This window comes from Hemiscyllium ocellatum, chromosome 11 (assembly GCF_020745735.1).
Source record: "Hemiscyllium ocellatum isolate sHemOce1 chromosome 11, sHemOce1.pat.X.cur, whole genome shotgun sequence".
Taxonomy (NCBI): Eukaryota; Metazoa; Chordata; class Chondrichthyes; order Orectolobiformes; family Hemiscylliidae; genus Hemiscyllium; species Hemiscyllium ocellatum.
In genome coordinates, this window is record NC_083411.1 from 9,779,714 (window position 1) to 9,801,883 (window position 22,170).

Consider the following 22,170-nt stretch of genomic DNA (forward strand, 5'->3'; position numbering starts at 1 on the left):
GCTCTCAGGGTGACATCTATCAGGATGACCTATGAGCCTCCCAGCTCACAGTAAGGCCTGCCAGACTCAGGGACACACAATACAGTGCAGGTGATAAACTCAACAATCAATAAGACAGTCAATTATCAACAAACAGAGTCCCTTCTGGTACACACAGAGTCCATTACCATAAGCAGTTCTCTTCAAAATGTAGAGTCCATTCCCAGGAACAGAGTCCACTCCAATATACAAAGTCCTTTGTCAGAAATAATGTCCACTCAATCTGCATAGTCCATTGCCAAAAACAGAGTCTACAACCAACGGCGGAGTCTACTCCTGAAGGCAGCAAATGCACACCCCACAGCACACACACACAAACAGGTGTTCAGTCTCCACAGAGGCCTGGTTTATCCATAGAGAACCATGCTCACTCAGAGGAACACAGTATGTTGTGAAGGTGCAGTTAACTCACAGGGGTTTGGTCCACTCCCGAAGGTAGAGTCCACTCCCGAAGGTAGAGTCCACTTCCAAACTCTAGGATGCAGCAAGTGCTCACCTCCCAGCACACACACAAGTGTTCAATTTTTACAGAGGTCTAGTCCACCTATAGGAACAGCTCATCTGGAAAGGTGCATTATGTCACAGGGGCTCAGTCCAAACACCAAAAAAAGTGAAAACACATTCAAAAGAAAGAGAACCAGAGTGTAAGGGCGAAGCCCTGCAACAAAAGCAGCACATTCCTTATCTCAAAATAAAAGAGAAAAGGGTAGCACACAGGCTATAACCAGCCAGTGAAACAACAATCCCCTAATGAGAACTGAATTTCTCCTGAAAGATATTGACTATTCAAATCAGCCAGTTTAGAAGTCAGTCCTCATTAAAAAGGAATATCAACACTACCACTATTAGTGGTAGTGGACCGGGACCAGTTCCTCCAATTAGGGGGAAATACAAAAAAGTAAAAAGAAATTTAAAAAAAGTTAACAAACACAGACAAGACAGTCTAACCAAATAAGAAACAATGCATAGAGCACCAACCCAATACAACTGTAAAAAGGCACCTGACACCTGTCCACACCACATACGGATCAGACCATCCTTGGCTAGCCTTCCTGCAGGACAGTCATTGGTCTCCCAGTCTCTGGCCAGCCTGTGTACTGATCGACCTTCTCCACACTGGTCCTCGACCACCCAGCTCCCAGGTGCCCCGTGTACTGGCCAGACTATCCCGGGCAGCTTTCCAATGAGCTGGTCTCTGGCCACCCTGTGAACTGACTGACCCTCCCAAGCCGGCCTTCCTCCAGGCTGGTCCTCAGTCAGTATAGGAATCAGGTTCTCCTGAAAGTAAAAGCAGAAACCAATAGCAGCAGTAACACACTGACTGTGGCCCAGCCAGCACAGAGTCAGTCCCCCTAAACTGAAGGGATTCTAAAACCCCTGTTTTTTAAAAAAATATTAAACAATGCAGTTTAAAAAACAATTAACATTAACAGCTGTCTACAGAGAAACAGCAGTTTAATAGGGAGAGGAGCATCAAGGACAGACCCCAAATCCCACCATCCAATTAGTTTTCATGGAAATGAGGACAAACCTCAAAGTCCACCTTCAGTCATCACAAAAACAGTAACAGTAACAAATACATAGAAGACAATCCAATTAGACTTTTAAAAATGCACAGAATACAGATACCCTCCACCCCTCCACCCCCTTCCTTCCCCAAGCAACCCATCCATCCTTCCCATCTTCTGGCCTCACAAGGGCTCAGTCCAAACATCAAAGAAGTGAAAACACATGTAAGAAACAAAGAAAATCAAAGTGCGAGAGCTAAGCTCTGCTACCAAATAAACATCGTCCTTTTCTCAAAATAAAAGAGTAACTCAGGCTGCAACCAGCCAGTGAAACAACAGTTCTCTAATGAGAGCTGAAACACACTTGAAATACATTGACTGGGTAGTTCAGGCAGTTTGGAAATCAGTCCTCAATAAAAAGGAATACCAGTTAAGAACCTGGCTGTACAATTCAACCAGTACACGAATCAGGTTTCCTCCAAAAATAAACAGAAACCAACAGCAGCACTGACTGTGGCCCAGCCAGCTCAGAGTCAGTCCCCTAAACTAAGGAGACTCTCAATTTCCTGGTTATATCAGTCAGCCAGGGCTTTCCTGATTGTCCCAGGTTAACAGTGCACACTGGGGCCCAGCCAGCACAGAGTCAATCTCCTAAACTCAGAAGATTCTAAATCTCCTGTTTATATCTATTAGCCAGGGCTCCCTGATTCACCCAGGTTAACGGCTCCAATCAAGGATCTCATAGTCAACACGATCCACCTGGTTCCATTCACTGCAAGAAATGAAACAACTCTAACTGGGCATTAAAGTATTAAAGTTGGGTCCTTTATCTTAATTGTCTTATTTTCCTCATTTATAAAAAAAATTAACATGTCCACTTTGCTTGACATTTTGCTTTTGACGTTCAGAGGTAGTGTAGCCATCAGGTGAAATTGGGTTAAGGAATGGATTGTCAAGTATGGTTGAATTTATTCCAGGAAGTTTAACCTTCACAGATTGCCCTTTTCCCTTACTCCTACTGTTAGTCACACGACTCATCCATCCTGACTGGTAACCATTTTGGTGCACCAATTGGAAAGCAAAAGCAGACCCTTTGGTACCCAATCAAACAGCTGGCTGACAGTCAGGCTGTTTTTTCACTTCCATCTCCAATCATTTTGTAACTAATGAACCAACATATTCAACGTCAGAATCAGTTCATTATAAATATACAGAATGTTTACCCTTCACCGCTTAGGCTCCAGTTGGGAGACAATTGGTCAAATGGCTTAGTTAACATTTTGAAGTACTCTTTTTGAACCTTTTTTTTATATTTAATTTTAAATTCCAACATCAATGTTTACAATGTTACACAGATTGATTTACATTCCCTTGAAGGAAAGAGATTGAGGATGAGCTACTTGGCTTGCTTGCACTAAAAATTGGATTGATAACCAGAAACATTTCCCGCTGGTGCCATGACAAGGGAACGGAACTTGCGGTTCAAGTGAAACCATTTACGTACACAAATACTCAAATGGGAATCTGCAATTATCTCTCACAAAATGCTATTTAGGGTCAGGAGGTGGGAAGACAGTGACATGGGACATTAAAAACTAAACATTGAGATTGGTAGACTATGATTAGGGAAGGATATGGAACTAAGAGAAGGAAATAATCTTTCAAATGTTGGCATTGGATTGATGACATACATCCAGCCATGATCTAATTGATTGGTAGAACAGGAGGATAGTGGTCTCAGTGTTTCCTTCTCCTGTTCCAACATTCCAACCGAACTTAAGACCAGTTATGCCATTTTGGCTTTTTCTGAGTCCTGCAGCACAGAGACAGGCCCTTTGGCCCAAACCAGTCCATACTGACCAAAATATCCATCCACGCTAACCCCATTTCCCTGCACTTGGCCTATATCCTTCCAAACCTTTCCTATCCATGCATTTGTCCAAATGCCTTTTAAATGTTGTTAATGTACCAACATCAACCATTTCTGCTGGTCGCCCATTCTGTATGTGTACCACCCGCTGTGTAAAAAGGTTTCCCCTCAGGTTCCCTTTTACTCTCTCCCCTCTCACCTGAAACTGATGCCCTCTTGTCCTCAATTACTCAACCCTGATAAAAAGACTGATTGTATTCACCCGATCCATGCCTTATACACATCTATAAAATCCTCCTCTCAGTCTCCCATGCTCTAAAGAAAAAAGTCCTAACTTGTCCAACCTCTCCCTATAACTCAGTCCAATGAGTCCTGGCACCATCCTTGTAAATTTCTTCTGCACTCTTTCCAGTTTAATAACATCCTTCTTATAGCAAGGTGACCAAAGCTGAACCAATACTCCAACAGTGGCCTCACCAACGTCCTGCAACATAACTTCCCGACTTCTATACTCAATGGCTGTGGACTTCTCCGTCAAAGCATACTCAATTCTGAATAAATATTAAGCAAGGCTATGTACAAAGGTGACTTGGTGGTTAGAAATGCTGCCTTACAGCACCAGGGACCCGACTTTGATTCCAGCCTCGGGTGACTTTGTGGAGTTTGCACATTCTCCCCGTGTCTGCGTGGGTTTCCTGCAGGTGTGGTGGTTTCCTCCCACAGTCCAAAGATGTGCTGGTTAGGTGGATTGACCATGCTAAATTGTCTGTAGTGTGCAGGATAGGTGGATTATGCATGGGAAATGTAAGGTTACTGGCTAGGTGCGGATGGATCTGGGTGGGAGGGTCAATGTGGACTGAATGGCCTGCTTCCATGCTTTGGGATTCTATGATTCTGCATGTAAATTCTTCGAACCTTCAATGCAAGCTTGTGTTGTAGAAATATTCTACAGTACCTTTGAATTTTCAGTAAAATGTTTTCATTGGAAAAGTAACAAATGGGGCAGTTCTGATACAGTCCATTGGAAATTGTTAAACCATGTTGTTGAATGGGTTACTGACTGCAGAGTAACTGTCACAATTATCCAAGTGTTGCTGAGTCACTCTTAATGTCTTAAGGGCTGGTTACAGAATCATTTAGCACCAACCAGACGGCCAATATATTTGGCAGTGCAATTCAGCAAGACGAGTGTCACTAATGACTTACAGATCATACTGTCTGAACCAGTGCCTTTCAGAGCAAGATAAATATTTCAGTTAGAGAAGATGGAAGATTTACCAGAAGTAGCCCCAATTCTTTTTAAAAAAAGGAGCGCAGGAGCAGATTTTTCTTTACCTCACTGAGAAAGGTACCTAAATGACGTAAGTCAAATTGTATTTCAAAGTGTTGAGGTCAATTGGAAAAAGGTCACTGATGAAGCTGGCAAAGACTGAATAACATAGTCACAGTTTTCAACCTTTTAAAAAAAATTCACAACTTCAGAGTGGCCCAGAGCACGGATTTGTAGCCAATGACATACTTTTGATCATAAGAAAAAAACTAGAATAAAAATTAGAAAATTCTGGACATAGCAAAGCAGTTTTATTGCATCAGTGAAGAGGAACAGAGTTAAGATTTTCAGTCAATGATGACCTTTCTTCAGAACTTTTGAAGTTAGGCACAAGCAGTCAATTTGTACAAAGGAAGATCATACAAATAATGATATGATAATGGCTGCAAATGTGTTGCTGGTCAAAGCACAGCAGGTTAGGCAGCATCTCAGGAATAGAGAATTCGACGTTTCGAGCATAAGCCCTTCATCAGGATGCAGCTGTGATCTCCAGCATCTGCAGATGCAGCTGTGATCTCCAGCATCTGCAGACCTCATTTTTTACTCGAATTCTCTATTCCTGAGATGCTGCCTAACCTGCTGTGCCTTGACCAGCAACACATTTGCAGCTGTGATCTCCAGCATCTGCAGACCTCATTTTTTACTCGATGATATGATAATGACCTGGTAGCCTATTTAGGAGAGAGTGAGGACTGCAGATACTGGAGAGTCAGACTCAAAACATGTGGCAACGGAAAAGCACAGCTGGTCAGGCAGCATCCGAGGAGCAGGAGAGTCATCAGGAATTCCTGGCAAAGGGCTTATGCCTGAAACGTTGACTCTCCTGCTCCTCGGATGCTGCCTGACCTGCTGTGCTTTTCTAGTTCCACACTTTTTGACACAGGTTATCTTTTTAGGAATGTTAGTTGTAAGACTATATATTGACCACCAATACCAGAAGAGGACCCCCACCAACTCCTTTTCATTGTAATAGTGTTGAAGGATCCATTACATCTACCTGAAAAGTGACCTCCATTTAATGGGTTTTCTAAATGGTGGCATGGCCTCAGAGGGCTGTGGAGGCCAAGTCGGAGAGTATATTTAAGAAAGAAAGAGATAGGTTCTTGATTAATAAGGGGAGCAAGGGTTATAGGACAAGGCAGGAGAATGGGGTTGAGAAACCTACCAGCCACGATTGAATAGCGAAGTAGACTCAATGGGCTGAATGGCCTAATTCTCCTCTGAAGGGACAACTTTTTCATGCAGAGGGTGGTACGTGTATGGAATGAGCTGTCAGAGGATGTGGTGGAGGCTGGTACAATTGCAACATTTAAGAGGCATTTGGATGGGTATATGAATAGGAAGGGTTTGGAGGGATATGGGCCGGGTGCTGGCAGGTGGGACTAGATTGGGTTGGGATACCTGGTCGGCATGGATGGGGTGTACCGAAGGGTCTGTTTCCATGCTGTACATCTCTATGACTCTATGGCTCTATGAATACTCATGTTATTGGACATACTGTACATAGCATGGAGCAGGGGCAGGATAGATGGCAGGAGTATGATTCTCATAAGAACATCATTATCTAGAAGCTTAAGCGCCATTCTAACATGGCCATAGATAAAAACATCCAGTCAGGAATTCAGGAGAATTTACATAGAAAATGATTAAAATGTGCAACCTATTACCACAACTAGAAGTTCGAATCAAGCACATATTTGAAGGGAAATTAAATAAACATGTGACGGCAGGGATTTGAAGGACATGTTGAAGTTATACAAGATATTAGTGAGGCCTCTTCTGTATTCAGTTCTGGTTGCCCAGTTGTAAGAAGGATATTATTAAGCTGAAGAGCATTCAGAAGAGATTTACCAGGATGTTGCTTAGAGTGGAGGGTTTGTGTTATAAAGAAAGGTTGGATAGGCTGGAACTTTTTTCACTGGAAAGTAGAGGGTTGAGTGGTAACCTTATACAAGTTTATCAAATCATGAAGGGTTTAGATAGGGTTAATGGTGGGCATATTTTCCCTAAAATGGGGGATTTCAAGACCAGGGGGCACATTTTTAAGGTGAGAGGAGGGAGATTTAAAAAAGACGTGAGGGGCAAGTTTTTTACACAGAGAATGGTTTGTGTGTGAAATGAACTTCCTGAGGAAATGGTGGATATGGGCACAATTACAACATTTAAAAGACATTTGGATAAGTACATGAATTGGAAAGGTTTAGTGGAATATTGGCCAAGGCCAGTTTAATTTAAGATTATGTTTGGCATGGACTGGTTGGACCGAAGGGTCTGTTTCTGTGATGTATGATGCTATGACAAAGATATGCAGGTTCGGTGAATTGACCATGCTAAATTGCCCATCGTGTTCAGTGATGTGAAGGTTAGGTGCATTAATCAGGATAAATATAGAGTAATAGGGTAGGGGAATGGGTCTGAGCGGGTTACTCTTTGAAGGGTCGGTGTGGACTTGTTGGGCCGAAGGGCCTGTTTCCACACTGTAGGGATTCTATGATTCTATGGCAATTGGGCAGAGCATGAGAGATGTGAAGAATCTCAAGTGGAGTGTGAACTTTGGCATAAATCAGATGGGCTGAATGATTTGTCATGGTGTTGTACATTTAATATCATAAATCACCATCTTTTCTCTGCCGCTGAATGAGAATCCAAACATTCTATTGAGGCAGGTCCTTCTCCATACAGGCTGCTGAGTTTCTAGGCAAACTGATACATTGTCAGGGCATTGAGAAATGGGCAATCAGAGAGACCTTTCAACATCACTTCCATGCCAAGAACAAAGACAGAAACAATACACCCTTTTCCAGGAGCTTGCATGGCAGAGCACATCATGCAGAAATGAAAACAGAGGCACGCCAGGGAATTCCTTGAAGCCTGGCACTCCAACCAGAACTCAGTCAATAGACACATTGAACTGGGCCCTGTATACAAACCAGACTCTAGATTAGAGTGGTGCTGGAAAAGCACAGCAGGTCAGGCAGCATCCGAGGAGCAGGAGAATCGATGTTTTGGGCAAAAGCCCTTCATCAGGACGATGTCAGGGAGCCTTCAGGGAGTCCTGATGAAGGGCTTTTGCCCGAAACGTCGATTCTCCTGCTCCTCAGATGCTGCCTGACCTGCTGTGCTTTTCCAGCACCACGCTCTTGACTCTGATACTCCAGCATCTGCAGTCCCCACTTTCTCTTGGAGACATATAAATACCAGGCGGGACAGACGCCAACTTCCTATCAAAGACACACTGATGATGTCACCTAGCGAGGCAACGAAACATTTGCAGAAAAACACATTGGCTCGGTGAATGAATCTATAACATCATCATGCCTTATCTTAATCCACCTCCATAAAGTATACACAGTGTCTAAGCTGCAGTCCAGTGGCTGACAGTACCAGCTCCTAATGGGTACTGCCAGAGAAAGCATTCATGCTCCTGCTGCGCCTACATGAAGCTTAAAACCCATCCAGGACAAAGTAACCTGCTTGATTGGCATCACATCCACAAACATCCATTCCTACCCACCGCTGACGCTCAGTGGCATCAGGATGTATTATCTTTAAGATGCACTGCAGAAATTCACTATAGATCCTCAGACAGCACCTTCCAAACCCATGATCACTTCCATCTAAAAGGACAAGGGCAGCAGATACATGGCAACAACATCCCCTTCAAGGTCCCCCCCCCCCCCAAGCCATTCAACATTCTGCTTTGGAAATATGTCACTGTTTCTTCATTGTTGTTGGGTCAAAATCCTGGAATTCAAGAGTTCAGAAAAGATTTACAAGGATGTTGCCAGGGTTGGAGGATTTGAGCTACAGGGAGAGGATGAATAGGCTGGGGCTGTTTTTCCCGGAGCATCGGAGGCTAAGGGGTAACCTTATTGAGGTTTGTGGGCGGCACGGTGGCACAGTGGTTAGCACTGCTGCCTCACAGCGCCTGTAGACCCGGGTTCAATTCCCGACTCAGGCGACTGACTGTGTGGAGTTTGCACGTTCTCCCCGTGTCTGCGTGGGTTTCCTCCGGGTGCTCCGGTTTCCTCCCACAGTCCAAAGATGTGCGGGTCAGGTGAATTGGCCAAGCTAAATTGCCCGTAGTGTTAGGTAAGGGGTAAATGTAGGGGTATGGGTGGGTTGCGCTTCGGCGGGTCGGTGTGGACTTGTTGGGCCGGAGGGCCTGTTTCCACACTGTAAGTCTAATCTAATCTATCATAAAATCATGAGAGGCATGGATAGGATAAGTAGACAAACTCTCTTCCCTGGGGTGGGGGAGTCCAAAACTGGAGGGCATAGGTTTAGGGTGAGAGGGGAAAGATATAAAAGAGATTTAAGGGACAACTTTTTCACGCGGAAGGTGGTGCGTGTATGGAATGAGCTGCCAGAGGAAGTGGTGGAAGCTGGTACAATTGCAACATTTGAAAGGTATCTGGATAGGTCTATGAATAGGAAGAGTTTGAAGGGATATGGGCCAAGTGTTGGCAGATGGGACTAAATTGGGTTGGGACATCTGGACATGTTGGACTGAAGAGCCTGTTTCTGTGCTGTACATCTCTATGACTCTAATAGCATTGTGGATCAACCCACACCAAGTGGTCTGCAGAGGTTCAGGAAGTCAGCTCACCAGCATTTTCTAAGAGCAACGAGACACAGGCAATAAATGCTAGCCCAGCCACTGATGCCCATGCTCCATGAGTGAATATCAAAAATACAACATTAGCTTCCCTGGGATCTTTGCTTCCAAATGCAATGGCTCTTCATTGAATGGCTTCACTTTTTGTTTCAGTTTCAAAGGAAAAAATTCTAAATTAGGACTTCTGTACCTGAGGCTATTCCATTTTAAAATATCACAAAGGCATCCAGCAATCCCAAAACTAGTGTATGGCTTTTGCTGCAGTCCTCCATCCCATGTGTTATTCCCAATGACTGACTTCACATTTAAATGTAGATCATGCCCATTTTTCAGATAAATATTGGAAACTAAATCTAGATGAACCTTCTGACCAGTGGAATTTCCCACTTTTTTTGCCTCAGATCCTTCTGCAACCAGAACCCCCCCCTCCCCCAACTCATCTCTCCCCCTTATTAATGGATTCTCCCAAAATGGAATGCGATAATAATTTGGAGCAACTGTTTGCGTAGAGTTTGCACATTCTCCCCATGTCTGCATGGATTTCCTTTGGGTGCTCCAGTTTCCTCTCACAGTCCAAAGATGTGCAGGTTAGGTGAATTGGCCATGCTCAATTGCCTGTAGTGTTAGGTGGATTAGTCAGGGGTAAATATAGGGAGGTGGGTTTCTCTTCAGAGGGTCGGTTGGGACGAAGAGCCTGTTTCCACACTTAGTTAAGCTAATCTAAAAAACAGTCACGTACCTATCTGACAATATCGAAGCCAGAAACTTAAGCAAACACAAGGGTGACAACAGTCACAAACATCTTTTTCAATATTATCTTTAATGCAAAGATCCAATTAAGCCACGAAAATGCCTAGGTAAAATAAAACAATCACCATTGATCTTTTTGAAAATGATTTATCTAGATCTATTCTCCTTATTTAAAAGTTGGCTTTTTTTGAACTCTTTAATAATTTCACAAATAATAGTTCCAACTTTAATCTGTTTTTATTGATCATTTTTTCAACCTTGTCTCTGCTGAAGATATTAAAGCAAATAGGAATGTTTATCCTCCAAAATTTACTCTGTAGGTGCGCTGGTAGTAACTGCTGCAAAGCTGTTTGACTCTGAGTGTCACAGTCAGAGGCAATCACACCCACACACACAGACACAAATACTGGCACACACACAAACACACGCATGCACACACACACATGCACAGACACACACAGAGGCACAAATAGACATGAATGCACTCACATACACATAGACACAAACACACACGTAAAGACATACACATAAACATGCACATGCGGACACGCACACACAGACATACGGACACATATAGACACAAGCACACCCTCACACATACACACACATACATAAATTCAAACACACACACATACAAATACATATGACGGCAAATACCCTTGCCAACTTTTATTGATGTGCCAACGAGAGCATTCTGTCTGGATGTATCACTACCTGGTATGGCAACTGTACCATTCAAGATCGGAGACGGTTACACAGAGTGGTGAACTCAGTCCAGACAATCACAAGGGCCAACCTCCCATCTATAGAATCCATCTACCAGGCCTGCTATCAAGGAAAGGCCGCCAGCATTCTCAAAGATCCATCCCACCCTGGCAATGTTTTTCTACAAATTCTACCATTGGGGAGAAGGTACAGAAGCCTGAATACATGTACCAACTGGTTTTATAACAGTTTCTACCCTACTGTTGTTAGAATACTAAATGGACTCATAAACTCTGAACATTCACCTGTACCTGTGTTTTTGTTTTTGCAGCTGTTTACCTATTATTTACTATCTGTGCAACTTAACTATGTGATCTGCCTGTATTGCTCGCAATACAAAGCTTTTCAATGTGCCTCAGTACGTGACAATAAATTCAATTTCAGTTCACTCATAAACATATACACATACATAGACACGCACACAGATAACACGCACACAGGCACACACAGGCACACATACACATGAACGCACCCACATACACATAGACACAAACACACACGCAAACTCATACACACACACACACAGACACACATACAGACATATGGATTCTCAAACACCGATGTGTACACACACACACACACACACACACACACACACACACACACACACACACACACACACACACACACACACACACACACACACCTGAACCCATACACGCATATGGATACACAGACACAAAGACACACGCATTCTTTAGCTGACAATAGGAGACAATGACCAAAAGCATTAGCAAGCAATGAGTAAGAACCTGCATATTTGCATTTTGCCTGTCCACACATGACTTAATCCAGACATTTTTCATCTAAAATTGCTCTTTCAGCTATTCCAGTAAGGATGATAACTCATTTAACTTTAGTTATCATGTGTTATCTCAAGTGTAAATCTTGCACCTCTGTAAGTTTGAGCTGGCAGTGTACATGAAGTATTTCTTATTATTGTGATAGTTAGGCTATAAAACAGCAGCGAATTGGTAACATGTTCAAACAAAAAATCTTCAATGAATTCTTCCGTTGTCAATGTCCTTCTGCTGGAGGCTGCATTATAATCCCTGTCGCTTGGTGTGAAAGTCAGCAGAATTAATAGATGCAAATGCCAATTTAAACAACACAGATGTTTTTAATCTCCAGATCGGTTTGCAGTTATCTCTGAGCTTCAGTGTTTCATGAAAGAGAAGCAAAAACTCTGAATGGACATTGACAATACACAAAAGGTGAAATGAATAAGTTATACACGAGCATTCTGTACATCCCAGTCATCCATGCAGACTTTTAGGGATCAGAATGATAATCTCAGAGCAACTGCACATTCCACAATAGTAGTACCATCCATTTTTATCGGTGGTCCTGGCCAACTCTGGACTCTTGCGTCTCTGGACAAGGACATTCGATCCAACGTAATTTTAAATGGAATCCTAATTAGACTCATAAAGTCATAGAGATGTACTGCACTGAAACAGACACTTCAGTCCAACTCATCTATGCCGACCAGATATCCCAACCAAATCTAGTCCCACCTGCCAGCACCCGGCCCATATCCCTCCAAACCCTTCCTATTCACATACCTATCCAAATGCCTTTTAAATGGTGCAATTGTATCAGCCTCCACCACTTCCTGTGGCAGCTCATTCCATACATGCACCACCCTCTACATGCAAAGGTTGCCTCTTAGGTCTCTTTTATATCTTTCCTTTCTCACTCTAAACCAATGTACTCTAGTTCTGGACTCCCCACCCAAGAAAAAGACCTCTGATGCACCAGGGAAAACAGCGTACACCAATTCAATCTCTCCTTTAGTTCAAATCCTCCAACCCTGGCAACATCTTTGTAAATTTTTTTTGAACTTTATCAAGTTTCACAACATCCTTCCAATAGGAAGGAAACCAAAATTTCACGTAGTATTCCAAAGTGACTGAACCAATGTCCTGTACAGCCGCAACATGACCTCACAACAACTATACTCAACACTCTGACCAACAAAGGAAAGCACACCAAATGCCTTCTTAACTTCCTACCTACCTGTGACTCCACTTTCAAGGAATTATGAACCTGCACTCCAAGGTCTCTTTGTTTAGCAACAGTCCCCAGGACCTGACCATTAATATATAAGTCCTGCCTTGATTTGTTTTACTAAAATGCAGCACCTCATATTTATCTAAATTAAACTTCATCTGCCACTCCTCAGCCCATTGGCCCATCTGATCAAGATCACATTGTAATCTGAAGTAACCCCCTTTGCTGGTTCACGACACCTCCAATTTTAGTGTGATATGCAAACTGACAAACTATACCTCTTATGCTCAAGTCCAAATCATTTATATAAATGACAAAAAGTACCCAGCACCGATCCTTGTGGCACTCCACTAGTTACAGGCCTCCAGTCTGAAAAGCAACCCTCCACCACCATCCTCTGTCTTCTATCTTTGAGCCAGTTCTGTATCCAAATGGCTAGTTCTCCCTGTATTTCATGAGATCTAACCTTGCGAACCAGTCTCCCAAGGGGAACCTTGTCGACTGCCTTACTGAAGTCCATATGGATCATGTCAACCTCTCTGCCCTCATCAATCGTCTTTGTTACTACAAAAAACTCAATCAAGTCCGTCAGACATGATTTCCCACCCACCATGCCATGTTGACTATCCCTAATCTGTTCTTTCCTTTCCAAATACATGTCAATCCTGTCCCTCAGGTTTCCCTCCAACAACTCGGCCACCACCAACGTCAAGCTCACCTGTCTATAATTCCCTGGCTTGTCCTTACCACCTTTCCTAAATAGTGGTACCACTTTAGCCAACTTCCAATCGTCCGGCACCTCACATGTGACTATCGATGATACAAATATCTCAGCAAGGGGCCTTATTGTCTTTCCTGAGCCCTCCTTGAGAGGATGACTGTGATAACCCCTTTGAAGGCCATGGGGAATCATTAATTAATCTCCTTAAGGAGCTCATAACCACTGATTCCCCTATTGATCACAAATCTGTCTATCCTAGCCTTACATATACGCAAGCACTCTGCCTTCACAGCTCCTTTGTGGAGAAAAGTTTGAAAGGTTCACAATCCTCTGAGAGAAGGAATTCCTCCTCATCTCTGTCTTAAGGCAGTGCCCCTCTATTCTGAGACTATGCCCTCTGGTCCTAGACTCTCCCATGAGGGAAAACATTCTCTCAGCATTGACCCTGGCAAGCCCCTTAAGAATCCTATCTGTTTCAATGAGTTCACCTCTCATTCTTCTGAACTTCAGTGAGCAGAATCCCGACCTGTTAACTTTCACTTATAAAACAATACCTCCATACCAGAGATAATGTGAGTGAACTTTCTCTGAACTGCTTCCAATGAAATGTTATCTTTCCTTCAATAACAGGAGCAAAATTGTCCTCCAGATGTGGTCTCACCAGCACGTCAGACTTCCCAACTCTTATATTTGTATCATCCTTTCTCATGCCTAGCTTTTTGCTCGGTGTAAATATAGATTTTGATTTTTCCCATCCCCTTACCCTTTACCTGTTATGCTTAAAAGTTCCAATTCCTTCATGGTGGTTGACTTGTGATGAATGCTGAAAATCATTAAAAATAAATCTCTTGAGCAAATGTAAGGTCCAGGGTGTTAAAATGATGTGGATATAGATACAAAATTTCACAGAAAGCAGAGAGCAGGGGGCGATGGTTGTATTTCAGGATAGAATGTTGTATTTCAATACCGTTCCCCAGGCTTAGTATTAACCACACCGCTCTTTTTGATATATATTAAGAACATGCACCTGGCTTCATAGGACATAATTTCAAATTTTGAAAGAACATGGAGTTGTGTAGGACGGGAAGAAATTAGTAAATGTCAAAAGGGCTCTGTGCAGTTTGGCTGAAAGCATTAATTGCACAGAATGGTGAAGAAATACGTGGAAATGAGGTAGTCACTGCTCGATAATGGGACTCTGAAGTTGTCATTTAAAGCTTAAGGGGAAAGCTTACCAATTAAAGTTTTAAGCATTCAAGCGAGCATTGGATGATGGCTTGGAATAGAAATAATATTCAAGGCAACAGCAGGAGGTTGGCATCACGTAAAGAAAATTAGCCACAGTCCCACCTGGGTGAAAGTCACACACCTCAACAAGTGATAGCCTATGAGTCGCAGTCTCCAAACAACAACAAAAAATCAAAGAGTTGCGGAAACAAAATAAAAAATTGCTGGAAAAACTTAGTAGATTTGGCACCATCTATGGACAGGAAGTAAATTTAACATTTCCAGTTTCGGCAGCAATCTCTGTTTTTGTTCTATTGCTAGAAAGAGACAACCAATAGAGAATTCATAGAATCTCTACAGTGTGTAAGCAGCCCACTCAGTCCACCCAGATCCGCTGAAGAACAACCCATTCAGACCGATTCCTTAACCTATCTCTGTAATTCTGCATTTCCCATGGCTAATCCAACTACGCTGCACACCCTGGGCACTATGGGCAATTTACCATGGCTGATTCACCTAACATACGTGTTCTGTAATGTGGGTGGATATCAGAGCACCCGGAGGAAACCCACACATACACGGGGGAATATGTAAACTCCACACAGACGGTCACCTGAGATCAGGATTGAAACTGTGACCCTGGTGCTGTGAGGCAGCAGTGCTAACCACTGAGCTACCATGCTGACCTTTTTTTAAATTTATGGATAACTATAAGAGTGACATTGAAGGATCAGGGCCATCATGGTAACCTCTGACAGTGGCAGAATTAAACTCAGACTGTTGGCATCAGTATGCATCAGTATCTAGCCATCCAGCCACCTGAGCTAACTGTAGGCAGTGATGCTCATTTAAAGAGCTGATGCAGGTATGATAGGCAACTGGCCTCCTTTAGCACCATCCTGCTTCTGTGATTCCATAAGGATAAGTGCTTGTTCCCCAGCCATTCACGATATCAATGACCTGGGTGACAGAACCAAATGTAGCATTCTTAAGATTGCTAATGACACAAATCTGGGTGCGATGGTGAGCAGAGAAGAGGGCTCAAGGAAGCTGCAAGGTGATGGAGACAAGTTGAGTGAGTGGACAAACTCATGGTAGACGCAGTATAGTGTGACTAAGGGAGCAGTCACACACTTTGAGATGAGAAACTGAAAAGCTGACTATTGTTGAAATGTTGATATATTGGGAGGTGTGAATATACAAACTGTAACAAGGTCAGCCAGGTGCACCTCATAGAATATGAGTTCCCTGACTGGAGGTGTTAACTTGGTCTAATCAGGGAGTCCTGGCTGACAAATATAAACAGGAGTGTCAGGGCTTCTGTTCACTCTGAGAAGGGGGTCTGAGGAGCTGGGTCAATGTCACATGTAAATAAAGGGTGAATAGGTGAGAGGATACTGAGCTTCATGCACATTTCACAAATGGATCTGAGAATCCTTGTATATTAGTCAATGAACATAAACAGCTGCAGCAACCAATTAGGAAGGTGAATTGGAAAAAGGATTTGAGTCCAGAAATAGAGATGTCTCACCACATTTATACAAGGCTTTGGTGCGATCACAGCTCGAGATTGTGTCCTGTTTTGGTCTCCCTCCTTAAGAAAAGATTAACGTGCCATAGCAGAGGTTCACTTTATTGATACTTGTCCTCTGAGGAGAGATTTGTTTGACTGGTTGCGAAGAATGTGAGTGTATCTGATTGAAACGTATACAATTCTAACAGGGTTGGACAGATTAGATGCAGAGAGAATGTTTTCCCTGGTTGGTGAGTCCAAAACCAAGGGACGTAGTGTCAGATCACAAAGTAGATCATTTAGGAATGAGATGAGGAAAAATGTCATCACCAAAGGATAGTGAACCTGTGGAATTCTCTACCACAGAGAGTTGTGGAGTCTAAGCATATTTTCAAGAAAGAGACCCATTTTAATATTTTAAACACATCAAAGGATTTAGGGAGAAATCAGGAACGTGGCATTGAGATACAGACTCAACTGTGAACATATTGAATGGAGGAGAAGGAAGCCTGAAGAGCTAAATGGCTGACTTCTACTCCTAGATTTCAAGATTAAATCGGTGACAGAAATGGCAGCGATGGAGGTCTGTAACTGAGATCCCAGGAAGTGTAACAGAGACCCCGGAACAAAAACAATTCTGAGGAAGGGTCACTGGCCCCGAAACCTTAACACTGATCTCTCTCCGCAGATGCTGTCAGACCTGCTGAGCTTTTCCAGCAATTTCGGTTTTTATTTCTGATTGACAACAACTACAGTTCTTTCAGTTTTTATTCGGAGACCCCTGAGCTTGTTACAGAGACTCTGGAGGGTATAACCGAGATCCCAGTGTATTCTGGGGTGATGTGAAGCATCGAGTGGAGGAGCAGTAGAGGAGAAACAGGAAGAAGAGGGAAAGCTGAATCCTGTTGCAGTAAAACCTTGCATTATATTCAGTGTTTCAAGATGGTGCTGGAGTGTGGCTGCACTTTGCATAGAGCATGTGAAAAACACTCTTCACCATATTTTTATAGACATCGGACAATGAAACTAAACCTCAATTCAGCAGTCACATTGCTATAGTTGGATTTTGCATTGTGGATACACTCTCGCAAAAATACGGTAACACAATGAGACAATCGACATTGTTAGCTGATGTTAGATATTGATATACATTCCTGATGGGGTGGTGTGGTCACCCTTAGAGCAATATCCCTTTAAGAAACCAACATGCAAATAAACCAAGACCCTGAATGTTATCACATGACCAGAGGCAATGACCTGTCTGCACTGTTGCACTCTAGGCATTAGGTGTGTCTGGAGATTTCCCTGTTTGGGATCTTTCAGGTTGGCTCTAAGTTAACCCAGCAGAGATCTTCAAGTAAATGGAATCCATGTATCTCATTCATGTAAAATCTAGATAACAGAATAATATAACTAGAGATGAAATTTTCTGAAATGGCCATTATGACAACATAAAGCAAGGAATATTCTCATCAATAAGACATTTTTCATTATGTCAACAGCTACAACCCATCAATAATGCACTGGAGCGTGTGCCTGGACTTTACACTCAAGTGTCCATCATGGCATCTGGGGAAACTTCTGATTTTTTGACAAGAATTCTACCTCCTGCTGAAGCCAATAACTAAACGTTATAAGGAGCAAAGCATCCTAGAAATCTTCTGCCTTTCTGCTTTGTTGGCTCCATATGACACTGAACAAAGTTAGAGTCTTGTCTATACAGTGATTGAAGTAATTAATGTCATCATTGGCAACCAGGAAACCTCCAGCTCAAGCCCAAACACTCAGTCTGCCACCTCTGCAAGGCACTTGCCCAGGTAAAGAGGCTGCAAGTCTGTCTCAGTCTATCTCTCCGACAGTGTCAGAGAGGTGGCACAACCTTCTGCCTGGAAGAAAAATTTGTAAATTCTTGATTTGTGAAGCCTGGAGCAAGTGGTTATCAACAAGATACACACTCTTCTTTTCTCTTCAAATGACCTTCTCTCTCACTCAAAGCATGGAAATAATCAAGACCCTCTCACTCAAAGCATGGAAATGAAGAACTCCAGAAGACTTCAGCAGAACTCAAGAATGATGCTGAAAGGGTTGGTAGGACCGCCTGTGAAACTTGTACTTTAACTGAAAAGTTAATCCATCTGATCAGGTGGATCTAAAAGACCACAGATTCAATTATTTTGTTGTTTGTGGTAAGTTGTTAAAGGTAAATTATTTTTTCTTTTGTGGGATGTAAAAGATATGGCAATACTTTTATTTGCTACCTCTCCCAACTGCCCTCAAGGAGGGGATGATTGTCTGCTTTTTTAAAGTTGCTGCAAGGGAACGAGATTTGTAATCCCGAACCCCAGTCTAATGTTCTGGGGACATGGGATCGATTCCCACTGCAGCAGATAGTGAAATGTGAATTCACTAAAAATCTGGAATTAAAAAGTTAGATTAATGGATTTTGAATCATTGAAAATAAATTCATTGTGGATGCTCTCCTGCTAAAACACAGTAACACAATGAGACAATCGACATTATTAGCTGATGTTACAAAATGATATAGATTCCTGAAGGTGTGGTGTTGTCACCCCATGTAACCACTGTTGATTGTTATAAAAACCCATTTGGTTGACTTATGCCCTTGAGGCAAGGAAGCCTCTGGTCTGACCTACATATATCTCTTAACTAACCTGTGGGCAATTAGGGTAGTTAATTGCTGACCCAGCACACAAGATTGAGAGACAAAATAATTTCTTCCATGTGGCAGTGAAGACTTAGCAAGGAAAAATTCAAGTTTTCATCTTTATTTTAATCCTTCAGCTCATTTGCTGAATAATTAAAAACAATGGTTTATTTGAATCCAAGGAATGTGATGAGTGCCTGACAGATAATTCAGCCACAGACTCAAACTGGAGCATGAGAAAAAAAAACAGTTTTATATAAATGTGAAATAAACCTCCAAACAAGGCTGTAAAAATGGCAAGTTAGTGTCACATGCAGCATCATTTGAGTGAACATCTAATGATTAGAAGGGTTTGTGATTAGTTTTAATAACACCCTTTCTATTTCTGTTGAATTTCCAGAATGCTTTGCTGAGCCCATCCCTGTGAATTAACTTTTAATAGCCAGGGACAGGAATGGTCCAGGTTAATGATTGCATCTGCGTGAGTATAATCCTCCTCTATCTCGTGTCAATCCAGTAACTTCTACAAGCTGGTTTGTCCATCATCATATTAGAACTCACCGTCAAAAGAAATTGTGTTGAAGTCGTCATCAACAGAAAAGGAAGGAATACAATTTCTCACAACTGGGGACATTTCTGAAAAGGCAGGTGAATTTTGGTTCATTTCTGTAAAGATAAAAGCTAGCTCTGATCTGAAACCTTTCATGATTTTGACACTGCAAAAAAGCCCTGCTCAACCAATGATGTATATTTGAAGTATGGTCACTGTTCTAGTTCAGGAAATATGACAGAAAATTTGCACAAAGAAAGCTCCTACAGTGGTCAGATCATTTTATTTTAAGTTGGCCAGTCAATCAATCCCCTTCAACTTAATGCAGTGGGGTCTGTTGCATTAGAATATTGTTGTGAAAGAGTGAATATTGAATCCCTTTGGCTCAACCCAACTTGAAATGCCACTCAGCGTCTGGGTGAAGAAACAGCCTTTCATGAGATTCCGGTGGAGACTGAATTGATGTACTTGTTGTATTTATGCCCAGACAGTCCATGTTAATTGTACTTATTGCTATCATGCAATTAGCTTCACCTTGTTGTTTAAGGTCCCTCTTCTTGTTAGGACTTTATAAAAGTTAATCCTTGAGCACTAATACTGAGACGAGGTGAAGCGAGCCCTGGTACAGTATGACTTACCTTGTTACTGCTGAGTGCTGGTGAGGTGCTGGCTGGAGACTGGAGTGATGCAGGGCGGTTGTACTTGGGCCTGGCGACACATGCTGAGCTGTTGCTGTTTGGAAATTTTTTTACCGGACTGTAATATAAACCCTTTCCACAATATTGTAACTATTTCATTCCTAACTCATTCTCAGACACTGTAAGTAATGCTACTGCTTTCCTTTTAATCCTCTTTAGTGCAACAACACCATTTTTTTACTCTGTTAGATTTATACCTAAGATGGTGCCATGAAAAGACAGCCATATTAAAAAAAATCTTTTCACTTTACTCCTGTACTGGAGTGCAAGTGACAATAATGGATATTCTTTCATGTGGAGGTGCGGCGTTGCACTTTTTTTGATTAGATGATTACTTACAGCGTGGAAACAGACCCTTCGACAAGTCCACACCGACCCTCCGAAGAGCAACCCACCCAGACCCATTCCCCTACATTTACCCCTTCACCTAACACGGCGGGCAATTTAGTATGGCCAATTCGCCTAATCTGCACATTTTTGGACTGTGGGAGGAAACTGGAGTACCCGGAGGAAACCCACGCAGACACGGGGAGAATGCGCAAACTCCACACAGACAGTTGCCTAGAGCTGGAATTGAACCCGGGTCTCTGGCACTGTGAGGCAGCAGTGCTAACCGCTGTGCCACTGTGCTGCCCACACTTCGTTTTTTTTAGTCTGTCCTAATCATGAATGAGTGCATATATTTGACATTTGTTAAACTGCATAGTGATAGATTATAATGTGGAGGAGCCAGTGTTGGACTGGGGTGGGCAAAATTAAAACTCACTCAACACAGGTTATAGTCCAACAGGTTTATTGGGAAGCATTAGCTTTTGTAGTGTTGTTTCTTCATCGACTAGTTACTTGATGAAGGAGCAGCACTCCAAAAGTTTGTACTTCCAAATAAACCTGCCGGATATTGTATAGATAGGCAGTGATAATTAAACTCACTGCTGGAGGAATGATCAGTCTAAAACTTGTCACTGTAAAATATGGCTTGTTGAAGCAGTAGGTAAGTGAAAATGCATTTACCTAATGAACTACCTGGAAGTGATGATGGGTGCAGAGTTATGGTTAACAGCACGTGACCATGCAACATAATGTAAGGTGGAAAACCTAGAGAGAAAGAAATATGATGTCCAGAGAAATGGAGGCCAACACTCTGAAATCACAAGGAACTCAAACTGGGCAAAGCCAATGCCTATAAATAACAAGTTCTTGTTAAAATGAACGCAGATTGAAATATAATCATTTGAATAAAAAATTGTGTCCGTACCAATTTAACTGGAAGACAAAACAATGGTGCTTCATTCTAAAAAAGTCGGACTAAATATATTACCTTATTGTTCCTTCCTAACAGTGCATCGCTACATAGTAACCGCCTGGTAAATGAAGTGGTTCTTTCTGATTAACTGTGGATGATCGTTACTGCACAGGTGGCATTTATCTTCAGAATGAGAGTTGCAAACAGAGTTTGCCTCCCTCTAGTGATGCACATGAACATAAAATACGAAGACTATTAACTGAGCTGGTTATATTTGTCTGGTACACAAAGCTTTCAAGAAATCTGTCCAAATGCAGACTAAAATGCTCATTAATGTATAATAGGTGCCATTTTGAGTGGGTAGCTGTATACCAGCAGTAATCAGATGTGTGTAATTAAACGATCATGTCCAACATTTCGAAAGAAAGGTCAACAGGGGTTAGATAAGTTGCTTCCTCACTCAGATACTGTTGCAATAAGAGGTTAGTATTCTATACTGCATTAAAATGTCTCTTTGCACATTGTGACCTCTGACTGTTTGATGTATAAATTCCGCAGTGTAAATTGTCCATGATCAAAATCTCTTCAAACACTTTCCACACATTTACTGTTTGTTGAATAATGCTCCTATTCAGATCACATCAGTGCGTTACTGACTAT